Source organism: Suricata suricatta, chromosome 6 (assembly GCF_006229205.1).
Source record: "Suricata suricatta isolate VVHF042 chromosome 6, meerkat_22Aug2017_6uvM2_HiC, whole genome shotgun sequence".
NCBI lineage: Eukaryota > Metazoa > Chordata > Mammalia > Carnivora > Herpestidae > Suricata > Suricata suricatta.
This window is the reverse complement of record NC_043705.1, coordinates 22,693,011-22,705,423: the sequence shown is the minus strand read 5'-3', so window position 1 is coordinate 22,705,423 and position 12,413 is coordinate 22,693,011. Positions and strand designations below refer to the sequence as shown.

At 41.1% G+C, this 12,413-nt stretch overlaps 1 protein-coding gene across 1 annotated transcript in view; it reads right to left on the bottom strand.

The window, feature by feature from the left end:
- The window catches only part of CDC42SE2 (CDC42 small effector 2), a 121,241-nt gene extending 110,321 nt beyond the window's left edge, over nucleotides 1-10,920 (bottom strand). The window contains exon 1 of the mRNA XM_029941852.1: nucleotides 10,819-10,920. The gene's annotated coding sequence lies outside the window, so the exon portion shown is untranslated. The remainder of the gene's footprint in view (nucleotides 1-10,818) is intronic.
- Nucleotides 10,921-12,413: the final 1,493 nt, after the last annotated feature.

Genomic DNA, 12,413 nt, shown 5'->3' with positions numbered 1-12,413 from the left:
CCGAGGAGCGAGGGACGACTGCGCCGCCGCGCAGCTGCCGCCGCGCCGGCCCCACCCCCTGCCCCGCCTGGGCGTTGGACTCACCCCGCGACCCTCACGACGCGCAGCGCCATCCAGCTGCGCGGGTTAGGAAGCCCCCTCCAAGGAGAGAGGTGGGCCCAGAGCCCGGGCTTAGGCTCGCGCGGGAAAGGACGCGCCGGAAGATGGCGCCCAGGTCTGGGTGGGAGCAGACTGCCACCCCTCCTCGCCCTGCGCCGGGGGCTGGCAACGGTGGCTCGCGCCCCCTCCCCGGACCGCGCGGAGGGGAGGTGCCTGCGCTCGGAGTGCGACCGCGGACGCTCCAGGCTGGCCGGGGTTGGCGCCGAGCCTTGGCACCGCTTGTCGGTTGGAAGCGATGGAGAGACAGATGCCCCGAAATCAGACCATTGGACCCCAACATTTTATTAATGCAAACGTCGGAATTGTTGAATCTGTCATTAACTAACTGCCTTTTCCGACCTAGAACTTCCACCTGACATTTGAAAAGTGTGAATGTACTCGTGTCCTGTATCTGAGTCTTCTTTAGCTTTATATTTTATATACCCCAGAAATCAGAAACTAAGAGAGTCCATCTAACAGCCAACATTCCAACAAAATGCCTACAATAAGTTTTCAGGCCTACCACACTTGGAATATCATGTATAATGCATATGTCTTCTCCATCTAGAATGATTATATTTGTGTAATATTAGTGTTCTTTTTTCCCCCGAAGTTTCTAATTCTCCTTTGCTCAAAAAGCAGTTCAAGACCTAGCCATAGTTGCTCAGAACAAATATTTTGTGGAGTCCTTGGCTCCTTTCCTTTATCTTCACCTCCACGCTGTCCAGCAAGCCTGCTAGTTGTACTCTCAAAATAAATCAGAATCAAACCGCTCATCACCTGCATTATTTCCATTTTCTCTTGTCTGGATCATACTTCAATGGCCAGCTAAATGGCCTCCTAGTCCACCATTCATTCAGTCCATTGTCAGAACAACAACCAGATTGGGATGCTTATGTGGCTCAGTGGGTTAAGCATACCACTTTGGCTCAGGTCATGATCTCAGGGTTTGTGACTTCCAGCCCAGCACTGGGCTCTCTACTGTCAGTGTACAGCCTGCTTTGGATCTTCTGTCCTCCCCTCTCATGCTAGTATGCTCTCTCTCTCTCTCAAAATAAACACTTAGGGGCGCCTGGGTGGCTCTGTTGGTTGAGCATCTGACTTCTGCCCAGGTCATGATCTCGCTGTTTGTGGGTTTGAGCCCTGCATGGGATTCTGAGCTTACAGCTCAGAGCCTGGAGCCTGTTTCAGAGTCTGTCTCCTCCCTCTCTCGCTGCCCCTCCCCTCCAGCTCCAACCATCTTCCATCCTTTGTTACTTAATTCCAGACAGACTACTACTTAGGGCCTTTGCAAAAGTCATTTATTCTGTCAGGTACATTTTTTCCTGTGTCTACTTTCCCTCTTTTAACTTCTTGCTCAAATCTCACCCTAAAGGTGATTCTTAGCCTGACCACACTATGTAAAATTGCAACCACCCCAAAGCACTGGGTGGCTGTCAGTTAAGCCTCTGATCACCATTCAGGCCATGATCATGGGGTTTGTGAGTTTGAGCTCCACATGGGGCTATGTGCTGACACCTTAGAGCCTGGAGCCTGCTTCTGATTTTGTGTCTCCCTCTCTCTCTCTGCTCCTCCCCTGCTAGTACTCTCTCTCTCTCTCAAAAATAAATATTAAAATATAAAATAAAATTGCAACAGCCCCAACCCCAACTCTCAGTCCTTCCTAACTTGCTCTTTTTTTTCTTTTCTTTCCATGACACTTTATTTATATATTTATTTTTAATATTTTTAAAAGTTATTTATTTATTTTGAGAGAGAAAGAGTGAGCAGGGAAGGGGTAGAGAGAGAGGGAGAGAGAATCCCAAACAGGTTCTTGCTGTCAGCACAGCCCAATTCGAGGCTCAACTCACAAAGGACAAAATCATGACCTAAGGCAGAAACCAAGAGTTGTATGTGCAACTGACCAAATCACACAGGTTCCCCTGTATATTTATATTTTAAAGTCCGTCTTCTCCGATACAAGATGAAATTCTGTTTTGTTCAAGTGATGTATCCCAGTGCCTAACGTAAGTGAAAAAAAGATTTTTAAATCCTGAAATAAGAAGTTTAAAGAAAAAAAAAGACCAATTTTTTATTTTAAACTTGCTCTTGTCCCAATTTCTCAGATAACCATAGATCCCTATTTATATTATAATATAAGCATTTTGATTTTCTAGTTACCTGAGAGCAGTGAAATTTAATGCAGTTTTTCTACCCATTGATATACTGGCATTGTATTCCACTAAATAGAAATAACATGTTAAACTAGAAAAAGCTTCCTGGCCTGAAATTCAAAGGCATATTAATTCTAAAAATTTCCCAGGACAAAAAAAAAACCAGGAAATTCCTCTAATTGCATGTGAATCTATAATCATCTCAAAATTTTTAAAAAATGTGGGATGCTAAAAAAAAAAAAAACCCAGAAAATTCTTGAATTTGATAAGTGTTTGTAACACTTCCTTTGAATTGCAAATCTAGATTTTTTAAGCTTTATGTAAGTAATCTCTACATTCCATGTGGGACTCCAACTCATAGCCCTGAGATCGAGAGTCCCATGTTCTTCCTACTGAGCCAGCCAGGCACCCTACAAATGTAGTCATTTTGTGTGAACACCTTAAACAATAATATTTCCTATCATTTATTTCATAAAGGTTAATATTCATTATGTAAACATTGCTTTCAAGTTTCCCATATTATGTTTCTAAGAGTTACTTGAGGAAGGTGACCAAGCGGCCATTTTATTGAGGGTCAGAGAATAGTTCCAGGCACCGCCAGGGACCGACGACCCCCACTCCCCGAACTGGAATGTCTCACCATGGAATTCCAGCATCCACTTCACCCTACCACACTAAACAGCCAATCCTATCCTGCCACAGTTAAGATGCCCTTACTTGGCTATCTGCCCACCGGAGGTCCAACCCGGAACTCTTGCACCCATAAAACACCTTGCTCTCCCGTACCTGGCCCGACTTCCCTGGTTCCCCACTCCAGAGTCATGGAACCTCGCCTGGGAACTGGCTCCATAACTTGGTCTCTCTCTTTCCTCTTTCCTCTGCCTCCATCTATTAAATCTTACAATGTTTATAACACATAATATGCAGTTGAATACCCTGGTAATATCTAATTTCAGTTGCTACAGCTATTCATACACTCCTCTTGTCAGTAGAAAAAAAAAACAATTAAGAATACAATTCTTGAGGGGCGCCTGGGTGGCTCAGTCAGTTAAGCATCCAACTTTGTCTCAGGTCATGATCTCACGGTTCATGGGTTCGAGCCCTGCATGGAGTTCTATGTTGACAGCTCAGAGCCTGGAGCCTGTTTTAGATTCTGTGTATGTCTCTCTCTGCCCTTCCCCTGCTCGTGCTGTGTCTCTCTCTGTCTCAAAAATAAATAACCTATAAAAATAAAAAAAAAATTTAAAGAATACAATTCTTTAAAGATACCTTTTGTATGAAAGTCTGTGTATTTGGTCAGTATTATATTTATAGCATATTCTCTTATTTATCTCTTCTGATGTAAAACAATTTAAACCTACAGATTATCCTTACAGTTTGTTTAGATTATTTTTATAGAATTAAATGGACTCCTTTTGTTTAAAGACCACTGATAATGTGTTTCATCGATGTCAAAACATGGTATGTAATTACTATCCAAACAATAATTTTATCAGAGTTAATAGTATGATGTGGCTCTACTGTCCTTAAAATTGTTACCAAGTAAAATCTTATTCCAAAGGACAGGTGGAAAATAGACTCTGTTATAGATTTATCTACATAATGTATACTGAAAATACTGCTAAAGGTAAACCCAACTGTTGTGCTACAAAAGTTTTGTTGTAGTACAAACTGTTTTGCACACTTACTAGTTCATAAACAAGAGAATGACCTCAACAAAACTAACAGTATATTTGTGCCATAACAAATGCAAATGTTAATGCAAAGAACAATAGCAAGGATGTGTTTGTCACTACTTGTGACCTCACACAGCTACCACATTGACTTGTTTCTGCAATCTTGAATTAGTTAAATACATATCCCTTTAAACATGTAAATGCCCATGACCTTTTTCTAAAAGTATGGTATTAATACTTTAAAATTACTTTCCAAAATTTGATACCAGCTATTTCTCACAAAGAGGTTTCTCACATATAGTTCAAACTTTACTACAAAATAAGCTGGATGACCTGAGCAAGGTTCTTAATCTTTCTAAACATGTCTTTTCTTCTAATTTAATGGGAAGATAGTAGTACTTACCTCCAAGAATCCTTGTGAGAAATTCATGAGAGAACTCAACCAAAGTTCTTAGCCTTGGGTCTTGCACATGGTAAGTGCTCGTAAATACTAGCTATTATCATTACACAAGCATATAATTAAGCTCATTGCCCTCTATTTTTATACTGAGAAAATGGCTCCATAATAGGCACCAAATGGGATGGTTTGAGTTCAAACAGCAAGATAGTATAATACACAATTAAATGAACATTATTAAAGAGGCACTCATATTTCTTCTACCACCACCATGTGTCAGGCACAGTACTAGATAACTAAGGCAGCTAAGAGAAATAAGGCTCAGACCTAGAATCGCTTTACAGTTTAATGACATACAGTTAGCAAATAACTACTTTCAAAGTACTATAACCATACTTCCTGGTTTGTCAAAAACACCTTTTATCCTGGCTTACTAGTTATTTGTGCCTCCTTCCGTTCTTAATGTGTCCAGGTTCAGACAATAAATTATTTGGTCATCCTCTAACTAGAATTATGTGTGACAACATGCTCAGAATATAGAGAAGGTAACATCAGTTCTGTATAAAGCTCTAAAGATTTATATTGCTTATTAAAAGGAACATTTAAATTGGCCAAGTGGACCAAACAAAGGGGGAAAGATAGAAAAGGAAGATCTCATTATAATTATTCCAAGTCAAAACCGCAGAACATTTGCATATTCTTAATAGACCTAGTAAATTCCCTTGACCAATATTAATATGGATTAGTTTGGTGATTTCATATTTTTTCCTAAAAATGTAACAGGACTACTCCAAGACACAATATTACATGTATTCATTTCTTGATCAATAAATATCTATTATGTACCGATCAAGCCTGTCTTTGATGTGATTGAAGATACAAAAAAATTTTATAAGACACAGCTAAGCCGCACAAGATCTAGTGGCAAACACCAAATATCTTACCTAATAGTCAAAAAGATAAGGAGACACAGAGCACATGAAGTGTGACTTGGAAAGACTGGGGAACACCTGGAACTCACTGAGAAAGGGGAACATTACCAATTCAGAGGAGAATCATCATCCATGGCCCTTTCTGTGACTGAAGTGGTCAAAGATAGAAGAACCTGAGACAAACTTGGCTTCACATTTTTACTCAGAACTCTCCTTGCTGATCATCAAACCACAAATATTCATTGAATGCCTGCTGTTTCCCAGGTAGCATACCAAGTGCTGTGGGAAAACTTAGTATAAAGCATGGTCTTTGTCCTTAATGAAATGTCACACAGCAACATTTGAATAATTAGACACAGTAGCCTTATGAATGCAGTTGAGGGGATCACTGAGGTCTGTGTTGTCAGAAAAGGTCTCTTAGAGGGAAAGGAATTCGAGGTGGGTCTCTGGGAAAGAGGGAGTCAGTTTAGTGTTTTCTAAACTGTAGACCGCATACCTCTGGTGGTATGGGGGATGATTTTTGGTGATACACTTAACAGGGGCAGGGAGGGAAGGGGTGTAAATGGGGAGAGGCAGTTTGGGGTACATGCATCTTCAACACAGAGTCTGAGATGTACAGGTGACCCTTGAACAACGCGGAGGTGAGAGGCATAATCGAAAATACACACTTAACTTTTGATTCTCCCCCAAATTAACTAATAGCCTACAGTTGACCAGAAGTCTTACCTGATGTGGAGAACAAAGACAAAAGAAAAAAAATGAAACTTCTTACATCTTATAGCCCAGTGACAAGTATTTGAGACAGAGTGACCCATTGTTAATACTTTGCTAAAGGCAACCTCAGTTTGACACTAGCCCAGCCCGACTCCTGTATATCTCTTTTAACATATAAAAGTCCCTTCAGAAACTTCCTTTATCTCTATCCACGACCCCCGGCTATATATGGTTTTTCACAATTTTCTTTAATGTCTATTTATTTTTGAGAGAGATGGAGTGTAAGTGGGGGAGGTGCAGAGAAAGACACAGAATCTGAAGCAAGCTTCAGGCTCCGAGCTGTCAGACCAGAGCCTGTTGCAGGACTGGAACCCACAAATCATGAGATCATGACCTGAGCCAAAGTCAGACGCTTCACTGACTGAGCCACCCAGTGCCCCTCAAGATATATATGTTGGCAATCATCCTCCAAATATATTGCCCACTGTGATATTAATCTGAAGGGTCTCATGACTAAGGTTTTACTAGACAGTAATAGATGACCTCCTAACAATAGCTAGCCCCTCAAGGTCCTGGAAACCTTGCTTCCAAATTCCTTAGAGACTTACACTATCCCTAACACCCTCCCAACTTGAAAGCATATAATCAGCCACTTCTCACAACCCCAGTGCAGCTCTTCCCGATCATGGGTCCTGTCCCTGTGCTTTAACAGAATCACCCTTTTTTGCACTGAAGATGCAAGGTCTCAAGAATCCTTTCTTGACCATTCATTCCTCGACCCAACATTTCACATCCTTACCTATAATATAAACAGTTGATTAACATATATTTTGAATGTGATTTGTATTTATTGTAGTCTAATAATAAAGTATGCTAGAGAAAAGAAAATGTTATTAAGAAAAGATGAAGGAAGGGGAAACACATTTATAGTACTGTACTGTACTGTACTTAATGAAAACAATCTGTGTATAAGTGGACCCACACAGTTCAAACCTATGTTGTGCAAGGGTCAACTGTAATTGCATCACAACCCCTCAGCTCGAAATACAAATCCCAAAGCAAAACAAAAATAAAAACAGAAAAGGAGTTAGGAATTGCAATAAAAATGCCCCTGGGGACAACCAGAGAAGAAGAAAGAAGCTTTTTGAGAATCATCCAGCAGTGTCAGGTTAGAGACTTGCACTAAGAATTGACCTTTTCTTTTTTTCTTACAGGGAACACCTATATATGGCAGGTAATTCAGATCTTCCACAAACGACAGTGAGGAAACTTTCCTTTATATATTTGTTAATGTTAAAAATATGAGTCAGCTAAAAGGAACCTCTCAAGTAAACAACAGTAGCAATAAAGAGAAAGGGGATGTGCCACTTAGGAGAGCACAACGTTGTGCAAGCAAAACCTCAGTAATTGGCATTCCGTTGAAGGGGAGTTCCCAAGAAGAGCAAGAGCAGTGGATTTTGAGCTGAATATTGGCAGGTTGGCATATGAAAGTGGGGAAAGAAAGAGTCCAAAAGGCAGGTTCCCAAGAAGGACTGAGGTCTGCACTGTGCTGGGGGGAGGGGGATACTCCCTGCACCTTGAGGAAGCTCCTTGGGTCAGAGGAAGAGTAGAATTGGCCCCAGTGACCCAGGAAGCCATTCAGAAAGCACCAGCAGGACTCCCATCTCTGTGATTCACTAGGGCTTCAGCAAGAGGGGACACGGAGGCTCCAACATACGTCAAAATGTCTGGACACCGCTGTCCTTAAAACTGATGGGTCAGAAATGTTATAATTCCACCTAACACAGAGATCTACTTGTTGCTTTCATAAAGAAAGGTTTTCTTATGTATATAATTTTTTAATGTTTATTTATTTTGAGGGGGGAGAGAATGGAGGAGGGGCAGAGAAAGAGAAAATCCCAAGCAGGTTCTGGTGCTGTCATTGAAGAGCCCAACATGGGGCTCCAACTCACGAACTGTGAGATCATGACATGAGCTGAAACCAAGTGTCAGATACTTAACCGACAGAGCCACCCAGGCACCCTTCACAAAGAAAGTTTGTGATGAGCAAGATTGGAGGGTAAAATTGGAAGAAAGGGAATGTGATACACCAAGATCTTTCATGTCCAATCTTCATTCCTTCCCCAGCAAATGTTACTACCTGATAGTAATACACCTCTTGTTTTTGTCCCTGTGACTAGCTGGCAGAATTCTGATACTTTGCCCTGTGCCCCTGCCACTGTGGTGGCGTATGCGCCCTATATAATCCCCAGGACTCTAGTGGACAGACTGCTCCCCTCAATATTCTGTGCCCTCATTCCTGGAACCTGTGGCTAGGAGGAGATAGTACGATTATGTTGTTATATGTCATAGTTGACCTTAAAAGAAGATAATCTGGGTGAGCCCCATCTCACTACAAAAGCACTTAAAGCGGAGAGTTTTCTACCACTAGTGGCAGAAGGAGAAGTCAAAGAAATTGAAATCATGAAAGAGATTTGATGAACCATTTCTGGCTTGAAGATGGGGTAGGGGACAGGCATACGACACGGAATACAGTCAGTCTCTAGAGGCAGGGAATGGCTCCTGGCTGACAGCCAGCAAGGAAACAGGGACCTAAGTCTTATATCGACAAGGAGCATGAATACTGCCAACAACAATAAGGTGTTTGGAAGCAGATTTTTCTCCCAGAGTCTCCAGATGAGAGCTCAGACTTGCAGGCACCTTGATTTTAGCCATGTGATACTGTGAGCAGAGAATTCAGCAATGACATGCTGGACTTCTGACCTACAGATAATATGAGCTAATAAATGGGTGTTGTCTTAAGCCAATAATGGTAATTTGTTACACAGCATTAGAAAACAAAACCACTGTTCACTGAATTAACCCTTCTCTAGACAGGATGTGAGGTGGTCCTCCAGGTTTGAGTGTATCTGAGTTTCCACTCTTATGGTGAATCCACAAGACAAATAGAGCAATACTTAGGCAACAGTAAACAATTCTGGGTTATTTATAATTATATAGGGAGGGGAACACTGGAAAAAGACTGGAATTGCTGATAATTTGGCATATGAGAGACCTATATTTTCTTTTCATTTGGGTAAAAAAGAAAATTCGATCTTATTTTGCAGTAATTGGTTGGTAAGACCTCGCAACAGTGGGTAGAATTAGTTTTCCTGGCAGCATACGGTGCCAGTCTCTGAAAAGGAAAGGCATATGAGAGTATTCTCTAGTAGAAAGAGAGTAATGTCTGAAGTCTGGCAGATATGAGTAAGTTTTACTGACAGACAGCTAACTGTCTGATCATGGGCTTGTAGGAAATTTTCTTAAATTCTTTGAGCCCTAGTCTACCTACTTTTTGTTTTTTTTCTGATGTTTTATTTACGTTTGAGAGAGGGAGACACAGCGTGAGCAGGGGAGAGTCAGAGAGGGAGGGAGATACAGAATCTGAAGCAGGCTCCGGGCTCTGAGCTGTCAGCACAGAACCCAATGCGGGGCTCAAACCCACGAACTGCAAGATCATGACCTGAGCCAAAGCAGGACACTCAACCGACTGAGCCACCCAGGTGCCCCGACCTATTTTAAAAGAGTAATGATACCTACCTAATAAGATTTGGGGAGAATCAAATGAAGTTTAGTTCACGTAAAATCTCTGTGTCTGCAGCACAGTTGACTATCAATTAATTTGTCGCTGGACTGGAGCATAAATTTTTTCAAAACTTCCACGTAATGTTTTTAAAGACAAAGCAACTGAGTTATAGCATATACTAGAGTAATACTATGTACAGAAATATAATGCACGCTACACATTTAATTTCAAATTTTCCAGTAGCTACATGAAAAAAAGTAAAACTAAGAATATAAAATTGATTTTAATAATATGCTATTTAACCTAGTATGTAAAAATAATGTCATGTCAACATGCAACTATTTATACAACTGTATTAATGATAAAATTTACTTACACCTTCAAAGTTGCTTATATATTTTATACTTACAGCACTTCTGAATTCAATACAGTAATGTTTCAGATGTTCAATATTGGCACATAGCTAGTGACTATGGTACTAGACCACTCAGTACTAGATCTTTAAACAAACATTTCAAATATTCTCCTTTATTCTTTCTTAATTCTAAAATACACATGAATAGGCGATAAATAGATAATAATAGATGAATGAGAATACACATGCATATAAATTACCCTCAGGCATAAACTAAACAGATATTTTTGTTTCTGTTTTTTATTTTTAAATCATTGGTTCCTAGTTACAATGAGTTGCACTTCAATCACAGAATTAGGGTAAGTGGTAAATGAGATAAATGGCACAGAGGGGCAGAGAGGGAGACAGAGAGAGAGGGGGAGAGAGAGAGAGATTCAAAGCAGGTTCCAGCCTCTGAGCTGTCAGCACAGAGCCTGACACAGGGCTATAACTCACAAACTGCAAATCATGACCTGAGCCGAAGTCAGACGCTTAACTAATGGAGCCACCCAAGTGCCCCCAAAATGGTCTTTAAATAGTTAATAGGGCTCCATGTAATTCAACAGAAATATGCTGCCTACCTACTGTGCATCAGGTCCCCTAGAAAGCAGTAGAGATACAGTGATGGGCGCTGAAGGTGCTGGGCCGGGGATGGAGAATAGTGGAAGACAAGGAAAAACCAGAAAGATGTCACAGCTGTGGATTCTAACAGCTCTTGGCTCTTCACACCACCTCGGACAGCCCCTTGTCTCTGAAGTCTTCCCAGGCTCTGCCTCTTGTACCCACAAACAACTTCTTGCCTCGTCTCTGTTTCTGACCCTCCACGTACAATAGGATTCTTGGTCTTACCTTGTGCACAGGCTGGCCTGGCTGTGGGATGAGTGTTTCACCTCTGACCCCTGCCTTGCAGCCACATGCAGACCCTGCCCATCCTTGCTCGGGCTCTAGCTGTGGTCAGGAAGCTGCTGAATCGAGAAGCTGCAGCCACAGCTTCCGGCTCCACCGTCACTCTAGCATGAAGAGGAAGTTGGGCAGAGTTCAGTAACTATTTATCACAGAGATAGTTTGGGTAGAAGATGTTTGACTGTAGGGATCTGGTACGAATTCTTAAAAGATCAGATGCTTGAGAGGAATTATCCAAAAATGAAAGGAAGGGTCAGATTTTTCGGCATGGTAGAACCAAATGAATGAAACCAGGGAGTGATGAGAGCATGAGAACTAGGGAAGGCGTGCAGAGTCACAGAGAGTGCCTCTGGGCACGGAGAGGAAATGATGTTGGACCTGCAGAACGACACTACATTGTACTATGGAGTCTGGCTTTACACAGAATGTGACAATAATAAATAGTACAGAAAGACAAAATACATGAACGATACTGCTTTAAGAATAAAGTTTATATATATGGCCGTATCATTAAAGTATCACGTATAACCTTTGAACTTCAAAATATTCTCTGGTTCTATTTCCTTGATAAGATCCATATGGGCATTTGTTCATAAAGAATAGTATGGGAAAAGTTGAAATGGAATATTTTTCAAGTTTATTTATTTACTTTGAGAGAGAGGGAGAGAGAATCCCAAGCAGGCTCTGTACTGTCAGCGCTGAACCCAACACAGGGCTCAATCCCACCAACCGTGAGATCATGGCCTGAGCTGGAATCAGAGTCGGGAGCCCAACCTACTGAGCCACCCAGGCGCCCCAAAATGGAATTTATAGTTCCTGCATGATTGTTTTATATTCATCTGTGTATGTTTTTAATAAATCATCAGTATTGTGGAGACTGACTTCTTCCTGGTTTATTTTCCCTTACTATGAACAGTTTTATACTAACTACAGTTATCGCCTTACAAACAGAAATTGCACACACCTGAGATTCAATGGGGCACTGTCAATTCTATGCATAATTCTGCTATTTGTGTATTTTTTTCCAAGCCCATTCTTAACCCGTTTTTCTCTTCTAATAAAGAATTGCATATGCTACTTTACCAAACAGTAGATTATATGGGAGGCACCTGGGTGGCTCAGTCAGTTAAGCGTGACTCTTGATATCAGTTCAGGTCATGATCTCACGGCTCATGGGTTTGAGCCCCAGGTCAGGCTTGCTGCTGTCAAACTGTCAGCACAGAGTCCACTTCACATCCTCTGTCCTCCTCTCTCTCTACCCTCCCCCACTCACTCTCAAAAAATAAAACATTTAAAAAATTTTGGGAAAAAGGAGACAGATACCTTAAAAAAGAAAGGAAATTAACTTTTTTGAGTAGGGGGATGTTAACATTTTGATCATTTGACAACTTCATGGGAATTTCTTCAGTGGAAAAAACATAAAAGATTTCTTAAAAAATAATTACCTTTAGTAAAAAGAATGACCTCCACACTAATTTCCTGGTGTAGAAAAGTGAAAAGAATCAAAGGGGCTTTTTACAGCTTTCTGCTCCATGTTAAGA